This window comes from Anabrus simplex, chromosome 2 (genome assembly GCF_040414725.1).
Source record: "Anabrus simplex isolate iqAnaSimp1 chromosome 2, ASM4041472v1, whole genome shotgun sequence".
Classification (NCBI taxonomy): domain Eukaryota; kingdom Metazoa; phylum Arthropoda; class Insecta; order Orthoptera; family Tettigoniidae; genus Anabrus; species Anabrus simplex.
The window spans coordinates 359439776-359452326 of NC_090266.1; the positions used below are offsets into that span (position 1 = coordinate 359439776).

The window sequence follows — 12551 nt, forward strand, 5'->3', positions numbered from 1 at the left end:
TGCTTGCACACCTATCTCTTGAATGGAAGGATAATGCTTCACTACATCCAAGTAATGCATTGTCATACATTGATAATAAAGCGTGGAAGGTAATATGAAGAGATATTCTTAAGCCATTATTTATGGAATCAGTGGCAATATTTGTAATACACTTCATACGCATATATGTATACATTAATGAGGAACATAGAAGATCATATGGAGAAGTAATCTTTAGTTATCAACCAAGTAATCAGTGTCAGTATTTGTAATATTTCTGACATACTATATATATCTTACTTGGGTGGATTCTGAGTCAGTAGAGAAACTTCAGCACAACAATGAATTTAGAGGTTGTATTACTTAACATTGCTGCAATGAGTACATTCGTACAAAGGTCCTGGGGAGAGAATATATGAAACATTTGACAGACTTTCAAGAACACAGGCTCGCCTTGCTGGTCCAGGTGAAGGCGAGCAGTCGCTGAAAAATCACTTAATTTACCGTGGCAGGAAAAAGCTGCGAGACGTGGCTCCTGCAGTCGGAAAGTCTCAGCTGGAAAAGAGGAAAACAAAACAATGTTTTAATACTGATTTTGGGCAATATAGTTGACTGGTGAGTGTAGGAGGCGAAGGAATTTTGGAATGGAATTTTGACTACAAGTTAACATGTGTCCATTCCTAAAGGTATAAAATTTTAAAAACATTTGCTCTGATTCTAGTATAATGATGGTCGTAAACATCAGAACTTCGATAATTCTTAATATGTTTATAGCGTAAGGTGTTTACTTATTTTGCAGATTTCGAAACTGTTAAAATATTTTCTTAATGCAGGTACATTAATAAACAAAAAAAAAGGATTTTCTTTTACTTTTTAAGGCAGGGAAGCAGGGAAATGGAACAGCTTGCTTCTAACCTTGCTTTCTGAAAGTTTCGACGTACCAGTCACTGAACTCGGAGAATATAATTCATTTTAAGGGGATTGGTACAGTAAACAATCTTCAAAATCTGGACACTTTAAATAATTTTTATATCAGCTCCTACTTTATGTACAACAAATTATCTTTCTAAATGAAGCACACTACATGTTTACTATGCAATCACATATACCAGAATTGATTTTGGCATTATCAAACTCGCTAATTAATTATTAATTAATTATTGTATGTCTGTGCTAATCGTTTTCTTCATAGCTGGGCCATTTATCAACATACTAGTGTTATGATGTTTTAAAATGTACTGATTGAAGTTACAGCTACAAAACTGACCACTTCCAGAACTATATTTTTAAATTTAGTATTCTTAATTTTGTGTTACTTAAATACTACACATTTTGGTCATTTCTTGCTGTAGATATTTTTTCCCAAACAATTGTCAACCCTAAGCACGTGAGTTTTGGACAGTTTTGTGGACTCTATCACTAAGATCACGAGAGAAAAGTGGCACTGCAATACTCCATATAATTTAGTAGTTACAAGAGAAATGGATTTGAAAAACATAGTTTTGAGAAAATGAGCTCCTAAGTTATCTGACCCCTGTATAGATACAGCAGCCTTCCAGTGGCTACTAAAATGCTCCAGGAGCATGGGATATTCCATCTAAAGCAGTTTTCTCAGATTCATTTTCCAGTCTTAATTTTCTTCCGCATTGCCTGACCTCATTTGTGTCTTCTCGTACCCTTTTTTCAGCAGACTTTGCACGCATCACTTCCACTTGTAACATTACACATTCAAAAGTACACCAGTATTCACGCCCTCCCATTTTGATGAGTCCTTATCTATGATTACTGCCAGGATTAACGAACTAGCTTCTGTGGTTAACTTTTTTGAGTTAGGTAAGCCATTCTGCAGTCAGCTGAAAAGTGTGCAATCTAGATTGTTTTATTCCTACAATCGGTTTAGCGATCTGTTGTCTCTTAAATAAGCGATGAAAGTTCTTAGACTGCCCAGGGCTTAGCCCACACTAATTAATTTCTGTGTAAAAAGTTCACGCAATTGTTGTCGGGGAGGAATAAATAAGTTGTTTCTTTTCCGGAAGAAGAAGAAAACGGCTATAAATCTTCTGAGAGTGTTGAGTTGGTTGAAGGTCAGCAACAACAGCAGGGTGCGTCTACCTCATCTGACAGGTACCTACAAAATTGATTTCCGTTTCTCCTGTTATCACCCTTCAGTAATTTACCGCATCCATTGGCTATTCTTTTGAGAGGCATTTCCTCGTTATCGGTCAATTCGACCAATGATATAATTACTGTCTTACGATTTTTAGTCGAATTTGAAGACCATGCTCTTGTTTTCCTCTGTCACATTCTCACATATTACAAATAATCTATCCGTAAGCTGTTGGTGTCCTATCTGTTAAGATGGTTAAGCCTATTACAGAGAAGTGCCCGAGTGAAGCATTTCACGACCATCTCTTGGCTAATTTTATTCCGTCTATGGCTTTATCTTCCTTAGTGCTTAAGTTCTCTTTTGGATTTCAAAGGATAAACGGAAGCTTGGCTGATTTCATCGAAGATATTAGGTCCTATGCTCGTGTATTTGCTCTTCACTGTTCAAAAGCTCAAATGGTTCAGACCATAATGGAAAGAGTTTCTCCTTCGTACTGTTAATATCTTTGCTTTTCTTCTCGGCCGCATAACTTTAATGAGCTTGAGGCTATGTCTGTAGCGGGTGAAGCTGTTAAATATGCCGATACACTTAGAACGGAACCTGATACACCTTCTTCCTTTGTTTCGACGCCTCCTCCCCGTAGGAATTCTAACCCTCGTAAGTGTTATGTTTGTGGATCTGCTGAACATTTAAGAAACAAGTGCCCCCTTTTGCAGTCAAAAGGTTCTAAACCCAGTAAATAGGCGTCTTCAGGATCAAATCAAATGAAAATCACTGTATTTTCAAATGAGGGGTCTGCATCGGTGGCAAATGATGCACAAAAATACATTATTATCAAGCACTAAATTTTTAATGAAAAAGAAAAGAAGACATTTTTCCTAAAACACAGTATTATAAAGTTTGCACTAACAATTTTTCTATTAAACACACAGCTCACCTTTAATAAAGTTATATTATTTACAAAATTAAACACATAATATATACTGTACTTACACATATAACTTATATACAGTACGTGGAATCAATTCAAATAATACTATACAACTGCTATTTTTAAATTTACAATTAATCTTTTTTACCCATTTTGGTACCTATCATTCAAAACTATCTCCTGGGCCTTAACCAGGGCCTATTTTGCCACCGCTTTTCAGAGTTCCTGAAGGGCCTTCACACCTACCATGGCGATCCCAGGGTCCTCGAACTCCCCAATGTCTCCGAAAACCGTTAAAGTACGAGGGCAAGTCAACAAGAATCTGCAATATTGCTCTAATTGACTTTAGGTTGGCTATATACCGTTGTGTGCTCACCATACGCTAGATGGCACCGTTGTCTACCTCTGTGGTAGGCTTCACCGTTATCAGATCAGTACAGCTTGCGCTGTTGCCACGTAAAGACGGCCACGCCACTCTTTGTTTGCACCAAGGAAGAACAGCGTTCCGTAATCCGGTTTTTGTGGTCTGAGGGTGTACCAGGAACATAAATTCATAGAAAAAATTGGACTATAGGTGGTAGAGATCTGTACCGGAGGTACATCAACCCCGTTTATTTAAAATGTGCGCCTTTTAGAAGGCCATCTGCAATACACAGATTGAACTGTCTAGAACAACAAGTTCGAACGTTTATCATTAGATGTCTCTACTGTTGATTTCTGTGCTCGCTCTTTTGAGAGGATGGGCAATTTATTTTAAAGAGAAGTTTTGTATTCTTATGTTTTCAAACCTGAATTGTTTGTAAAATATTTTTGGTTATCTAAAGTTACTAGCACTTCTATCTCCTCCCGCCTGCTTAAAAGTTTAGGTAATCAAAATTTTTGGTATTTATTTAATTATCCATTGGAATTTAGGGGTGTGCTCGGGGATTCGGCTCAGAGAATTTGGGAACCTTCCTCTCCGTTATAAAAGCTGGGAGCTTTGGGGCCATGTTGTCTTTCAATCGCTCCAGTCAATAAGTAGAGTGTGTTCATAGGGGAGGCAGGAACTTGCCTCGTCCATCTCCGGAAGGACCACCAGTTCAAGTTAATGGCAGACATCTTTTAATCATGAAATATTCTCAGAAAGCTAGCTCTGGAGAAGGTTTCAACATCCTTTCCTAATGTAATCTTTAAATATAAATCTTCTATCTGGTCTAAGGCCTTAGTCTAACTTAGGCAATAGAGAATGGGAACCCTCTTGTATTACCCTTCAACGTGGTATTGAGACGACTATGATTTCGTAAACTTTCAATTCTGCCTTTTGTAATTTAAATTTTTTCTCCAGCTAGTCACTTCCGTAGTGTAGGCTTAGCCCCTGTAACTTCAGGCCTTAAGCTCACATATGGTTTTAAGAATTTTCATGTGCTTCTGTTGATTTAGCAATTTTCTCTCTCCATTTAGCAGGGGTGCCGTTAATTTTATTACCACAACCATTAATATAACTTCGAAAGAGTGCCAGTGTTCGCCTCCTAACATTTTGGTTTACCGTCAATAACTTTAATCTTTCCTTTTTCGCTAGGGCCATGTAGAATGGGTACCTTTTGCCCCTGTTAAAGTTAACTACTCTTATTCAATTTCCTATTTAAATGTAACTTAGACTGTTGAGCGGATAAGACTGTGTCTTATGTTTTTTTTTTAAATAATTAGATTGTGCCTCGGAGAGGTTTGAATCTCCTAATTTGAGTCTCCTAATTAATCGTGTGGAGTAAAGACGCTCTAATATTGTAAATTATGAAGCCCAGTCTCCTGAATTGTAATTGATCGGAGCAGTAGTGCTCTTGAAAATAGTGTAACGTTTGAGCTACCTAACTCATTTATTAAAAATCATTATGTCTATTGTACCTGATTTGAATAACTATTTGTGTAAGAACTGAAGAGATTCCCTTCTGATTATCCAACTGTCATTTGTTTAACAAAGTTTAAAATCTGAAAACAAACATAAAACAGGAAAGAAATAAAATTTCAAATTTTTGATTTTTAAATTATACTTCGATCATTTCTCTGTCCACCCATTGATGCTCTCACCTTCTTACCCCTTTGTGTTCCACTATATCCCCGGAATAACAACAACAACAACAACAACAACAACAACAATAATAATAATAATAATAATAATAATAATAATAATAATAATAATAATAATAATAATAGTGTTTCTCGTTTTACGACCCCTTATCTACTTTTTTATTTTCTGGAGACGCCGAAGTGCAGGCATTTCTCCCTATAGCAATTATTTTACATGCCTGAAAATCTGCTGACGCTAGGCGGGTATGTTTGATCACCTTCAAGTACCATTGGACTGAGCCGGGTTCGTACCCGCCAGCTGGGAACACCGTCTGATCTAGTCAGCACGGCGCACAGAAGAAGCAAGAGACCCACAGTTGCTTACGTGGACTGAACCATCAAATTAAATATCGGTACCATATCTGATGGAAACTTTTGTAAATTTATAGCATTCGCTGGCACCACCTTAATATACTGTCCTCTACTCTCATGTATACGTATTCTTCCATTTTGTGGCTGTGTGGTGGGTGTTAGTTGGTAGAAATGGCAGCTGAGATCAATTCACCACTACTCCATTATGCCTATTGTACCACGTCAGTGATGATAGAAATATTTTTAATAATTTTTATATTTTCGTTTATCATATTAACTCCCGGTTTTTCCGAGTTAAACGATAAAAACTGCAAAAACCTTCACATTTCAGTAAGATCTTGCTTCGCTTTCTCAGAAGTGAACAACGAATGCTCTAAGAATTCCGAAAGTTTGAAATTTAATTCCACCGTTGCTCTGGTGATGGTTCATCTCTAAGCTCCACTATATACAGATAAGTAGTTCGTCTTGTCATGCTTGCATGCAAGGTTCATCTCCGGTTAGTTAGGACAAAATAACGAAGTGTGCAGAATGATATGAAAGGAGGAAATTTCATGAAGAATGAATGAAGGAAATACGAATACACATTTTCAAAGAAATAAAATCACCCACCGAGAAGGAATTGTCTGAATCAAATGACATTAAATATGAACATGATAACTGAAACTTTGGTGTAAGTAAGTGATTATAATATCGGCGTTTATTGAGGGAGACTGAATAGTTAAAGGTATTCTCTGGGTCCACCTCTATCTTAGATATAATATATGATACGAGCAAGAGTGTAGATATAAATGTTTCGTATGGTATCCTTGGGAATATCTGTCCACATTTGTTGAAACTATTCATCTAGGACCTGTAATCTCCTAGGTTGTTGAATTTGGCACGCTAGTAGGTCTCAGATATGTGCGACGGGTGTTAAATCTAGCAACCGGGAAGTGTGACAATGTTGCGGAGACATTCCTTTGATATCCTTGCTTCGTGGGACCACTCATTATTGTGCTTGAAAATGCCTCCTGGAAGCCTCGCAATGCATGGCATCAAATGCAGTCACAAGATGTCCTGCACGTATCAATGTACTCGCAATACCTTTCGTATCTCTACTAAGGGTGGGCGACGTCCCTAGTGGGAAGGTCCCCACACGGGCACTCTGGAACACCAGCAGTAGGGGCGGTGTGTCGTTCTACAGCTAAGACAGAATCCAGGCGTTCACCATAAGGCCTCCACACAAAACACAGCTGTTTTCAGAGCACAGAGAGGAGCCGTGTTCATCACTGGAGACAGCTCCAATCCGTAGCAGGCCAGGTTCGTTGTTTATGACACCACTGTAAAGGGAGACGACAATGGGAGAACACGCATTGGGCACCGTGAAACTAAGTTTCCTTCGACCAAGCCCCTGAAAAGGGCTAGGACAGACACAGGGATCTGTAACGATGCTACATGCTCCAGTATGAAGGACACCGTAATAGTTGGATCTCTTGGCGCTTGTCGGAAGATCGGACGATCCCCTCTCCTGGTGGTCGGTCAAGGGCGTCTTCAGCGCAGTCGTTCTACTTCGTGCCCTCACGTATCCATTGGTTCCAACATACCCCAACAGTCTGGCCAGAATGGCCTGGTGACGACACGACCTTCCAGCCTCGCACCTTCTTATAATGCAGCCTCACTCAAACTCTGGTAACCTGGACAATAACTCTTCGACTGCATTGTAGAACTATATCTAATGGACGACGAGTATTACACAACCAGAAGCAGTGTCCATACGCAGTAGTAGCCTTTGCGATCCTCAGCAAAGCCCACAGGTGGCAGCAGGCTCACGGCCTCTGGTGGCAAGATCGTTAAATGATGATGTCACCACGTTAACAATTTCACTATATGCTTCAGATGTAACAGCACTCCGGGATTTTTGGCAAATGATAACTCCCTCTCACTGCACTACATTTTTTCTTGTTGATGATTATAGTTATAGTTATTGTAGTGTAATCAAGTAGCACATCGTTATAATGATAATAGTAAATAACATATGATTAAGACGACTTATGTTGTGAATTCTTCTTCACTGTAACGCCAAAAAAATCACTGATCTATACTGAGTAATATCCACCAGATTACCTATTTAGAAACACGGTACCTAATTATTTTGTTGTTATTCTGGTCAACTTCTAAATACTGGCTAAGTAACCATCTTTCAGAATTCTCATAATTTTCTCTAACGCTGATTTTCTTAAAATACGTAGACGTTTTATAGTTCACGTTGGTTTTCTAATTACATTGACTGCTTGATTCAGTACACTACAGTAGACATACGTAGGCCAACAAATCTGATTCATGCCCTACCGTGGTTGTATCTGCAGAAATGGTATCGAAATGAACTTCTACTTTAAATGAGACTACAATAAAATAATTTTACTTTTGATTACTTATTTGAAAATAATGAAATTTACTTCATCAATTTTAAACCTTACTCTCAATTTCGAACCATCGTGTTGCTCATATCATTCAAGTCTAGTCTAATCTTCATTCTACTGAATGTATACTTTTGAGCGAAGTGTCATTTATTGCCACTATGCAATATCGTTGTACATTTACTTACCTCTTCCGACAGTTAAATTACCTCAAATAGTATTTCCGTACATTATTCAAGGTATCTTGGATAGGAATACAGATTTTTCTTATCTAGTTAATTCATATATTTAGTAAAGTTTTGATCGAAGAATTAGTTTTTCTACGTAATTATATATTCATATTGTTATCCTGTAGCAGTTCATGCTATTGTAATAATTAGTGACCATTGCACGAAATAATCAGCGCGTATTATGTACAGTACGTGCATAGTAATACTGTTCTTTCATGACATGTAATTTAGAGCTTAATTCTCAGTTGACGTAAATTTAGTAAGATTTTGTAGTACTTACTGAGTATTATATCATTTCCTCGAGCGATCAGGGTACACCTTTCTTTGGTTCATTCAGTGATTCCTTCAAGTTTAAGTTGTTACAGCTTGAACTAGTGTTATGATACGTTGAATTATAGTATTTGTTACACAGTCATCATAGCCGAAGGCAATGAGCAGGAAGCAGCTTTACTCTGAAGACAACCACATGCAGATTAACTTTCAAATCATGACGTTCAGGTCTTTGAATACAGATGATAGGCGACTATGCTCGTTCAGATTCATTGTTGTTAAAAATCAGTAATCCTAAAAGGCATACCAGGGTCCTCAGGGTTACTATGCTGTCTTGTCATATTCTTGTATAGTTTGCGAAAGCTACAAATGAAATTCAGTCCGTATTAAATCTGTCTAAATTCCCATATATCCAAAGTGGAATCGCTTTAAGTATGATAAAATGATTCTCTTTGCCCCTTAAGTTCTAAGATTACATTGATGTCTTACATTAAGCTGTATTTGAGGCTTCCTTCTTTAAATAATGAATTCGATTTCTTCCGTTTCTGTTCTAATTAGTAACACCAGGAAACCCATTTACTTCTTCAATTGCGGTCTGCGGTAGCATAATAAACTCTACGTAATAGTTGTAGTCTAAATTCATCCTAATATGTTTATTATACTGGAAGTTCCAAAACATACGGAAAATAATTGTGGGTGGTTAGTACACCCCAAAATAACACAAAATGTCCGTATGAATGTATGCCCCAGGTCGATCATTTACGAGTTACAAATTTTCCGAATCTTTGTATGGGGAGTATTGGCCTTACATGGCACACCCGATGTTGAGTAGCTTTCGTCATTTTTGTGTACCAGTAGGGATACTGCATTCTAATATAGGAAATCCTGAAAACGCCTGCCATGTGCCTGAACACGCCACCTCATTGATTGTCGCATAGGTACAAGTAGCTCGTAAATGACTGACCGGTAGTACAAAAGTTCATTGGGAACTTTTGTGCTGTTTGGGGTTTATTATCCATCCCCCGATTACCTTCCACATGTTTGGGAGAACCTTGTATTGATGCCTTGGCCTCCTTATACTATTATGTCCCAGGCACATAGACAATTTTCGAAATAATCGAGGGAGCCATGGAAATCTCAAGATGTTTTACTCTGTTTCTGCTCGAAACATGGCCAACATTTTCTCTTCCCAAATACGTGACTCTGTACTTTAGATATATAATCTCACCCTTTTATCTTCGATATTCTTATAAAAACCAAGTTTCAAACATTCTGACTGCAACAGCTATGGTCATGTTTTAGTTCCACACAATGATCCACAATTATATTCTATTTGAAGTGAGTTACTTTATCTCGTACAGTAAAGATTTCCTAGGACGGAGATAGACTACACTATCCTCTTTACTTTAGCAAATGCAGAATATTTTACCTTTAAAATACAACTATTTTGTTCTTAAGATATTGTATATTGTCGTTGCCGGGACAAAACCTCCTTTGTGATAATATTTTTGGAGATATACTGACCCGCAGCACATACATTATGAAGAGTGAGAATGCCTTGACAGTATTCACACAATATTGCACCTTAGATGACAGAACATTTTTTTTTTTTTGCTAGTGGCTTTACGTCGCACCGACACAGATAGGTCTTATGGCGACGATGGGGCAGGAAATGGCTAGGAGTGGGAAGGAATCGGCCGTGGCCTTAATTAAGGTACAACCCCAGCATTTGCCTGGTGTGAAAATGGGAAACCACGGAAAACCATCTTCAGGGCTGCCAATAGTGGGGTTCGAACCTACTATCTCCAGAATACTGGATTCTGGCCGCACTTGAGCGACTGCAGCTATCGAGCTCGGTGAGATGATAGAACATTACCGGCCAAAGTTCTAAGCTTAAATATTTCACATAGGAAGTTTTGTCCCGGCAGCTACGATATTTTGCTTTCTGCTTCACCTGGCTCTGATTTCGTACATTCCATTGTCTTTGGTTCTCATTTGGTATATTTATGTCGTGTCCCGTTTTCAGTACTGCAGTGGATGACCAAGGAATTAGGAACTTCTTGAATCTTGAGAACTACTTATATTTCGTACGGATTATAATTTTCTTACAGGCAAACAGACACACGTACTGTCGAATCAACATACTAACTGCAACCGAACTTTCAAATTTAGCCTTGTTTACATCTAAAAAATGAGCTGAAGCGTGTTATTTTCCCCTGAATTTCAAGTATTTCCAGGCTTCTTCCTTAACGCCACACATTATTCAACCTGGCGTTTAGTTAGACACTTATCTTCACTAATTCACTTTATCAGGAGCTTTAAGTGAAAATTATAGACCATTCCCGTACAGCTTTACTCTCTCCCCCTCTCTTTTTATTCAAGTTGGCGCATAGAGATCGCTGCTACGTGCCAATGGAAACCACGCGTTTAGATGGGAAATTAGGCACGTGTCCAATAGTTGCAGATATTGCCCTATTCTTGTTGCTTCTTAAACAATGACGTCTATCCTCAAACCACACTGAGTCCCATTATTTTAGTAGGGTTTTACATTTTCCTAAAATATTATCGAAGTAACTGTTTTCTAGGTATACATTTAACAATGCAATTTATACACTTACTAGGGATGACTGGTTTATACTACATGATACTTTTCAAATTATTTTCCGAAAGTTCGAGGCCAAATGTTACATCAAATCTTCTATTAAAACATTTCATTAAAACACTTAATTCATTGACCACTCACTGTACACGAGTCCTTATATATTCTGATAAATCATGCAAGATGAGAAAATTATCGGAGTAATTTTAGTATTTCACTTTAGTCTCATTGAGTTATGATCCATTTTAGAAATTGCTCCTTCGCCTCCATTTACAACAGTTCTACACGCACATCATTACAATGTGTGGAGATACGTGACATCCGTGTTTTACACTCTTGTGAAAAACTCGCTTCTTATTTACATGCCTCACATTCTATTACTGCGAATGATTACTCGTAAAATTAGGTGGATAAGCTTTCTTTATTACTTTTAATCTCAAAAGTATTCTAATCAACGTTTTAAGATATCGTTTACCAATACTATCTGCGCTATAAATGTGATCTTCTACGTTACAAAATAAGCATTTTCTTGCTAGTTGTTTTACGTCGCCCCGACACAGATAGGTCTTACGGCGACGATGGGACAGGAAAGGGCTAGAAGTGGGAAGGAAGCGGCCGTGGCCTTAATTAAGGTACAGCCCCAGCATTTGCCTGGTGTGAAAATGGGAAACCACGGAAAACCATCTTCAGGGCTGCCGACAGTGGGGTTTGAACCTACTATCTCCCGAATACTGGATACTGTCCGCACTTAAGCGACTGCAGCCATCGAGCTCGGTCAAAATAAGCCTAACATGTCTAACATGAACAAAATCCTTTCCATAAATTATTGTAAAGTGATCTTTGTCCAAAACAGTTTCAAATAAATGATACTTTCAAACTTTTGTAAATGACCGGGCGAGTTGGCCGTGCGTGTAGAGGCGTGCGTCTGTGAGCTTGCATCCGGGAGATAGTAGGTTCGAATCCCACTATGGGCAGCCCTGAAGATGGTTTTCCGTGGTTTCCCATTTTCACACCAGGCAAATGCTGGGGCTGTACCTTAATTAAGGCCACGGCCGCTTCCTTCCAACTCCTAGGCCTTTCCTATCCCATCGTCGCCATAAGACCTATCCGTGTCTGTGCGACGTAAAGCCCCTAGAAAAAAAAAAACTTTTGTAAATGACTCGTGTCACATTTGTACTGCTAAATTATATTCTTTTGATAATTTCTTATCACTTCTGCAGTGCCATACAACGTATATACTTAAGGAAACAATTATATTATATCTGCTTCCTTTCATACATTAACGATTCCGACCAACAAACTAATCGGAATATCATAGAATGTATCTATAACATAATCCATTAGAGAATATATGGGGAGAGACCGGGATGTTCTTCTTTGGAATGGATCACTGTAAACTAGTGTAAGATAGTGTGATAATTTGATATGACACTTCCATGGGTATACAATTGTATTCTGAGTACTATGCAAGTTTAATCACTGAATATAACGAGGTGTATTTCAGTTCATCTCCAGACGGGAAATTATGTAATCATGAACTTGTCAACGATGATTGTTATTGTTTTAAGGAGCCTAACTTTCAGGTCGTCGTTGAAGGAAACGAGGTCAAGTGCTACGCTTCTTT

At 38.2% G+C, this 12551-nt stretch overlaps 1 long non-coding RNA gene across 1 annotated transcript in view; it reads right to left on the reverse strand.

Annotated features, from left to right (window-relative positions):
* Nucleotides 1-348: 348 nt before the first annotated feature.
* The window catches only part of LOC136862830 (uncharacterized), a 50886-nt gene continuing 38683 nt past the window's right edge, over nt 349-12551 (reverse strand). Inside the window, exon 3 of the long non-coding RNA XR_010859070.2 lies at nt 349-534. This is a non-coding gene — a long non-coding RNA (uncharacterized lncRNA). The remainder of the gene's footprint in view (nt 535-12551) is intronic.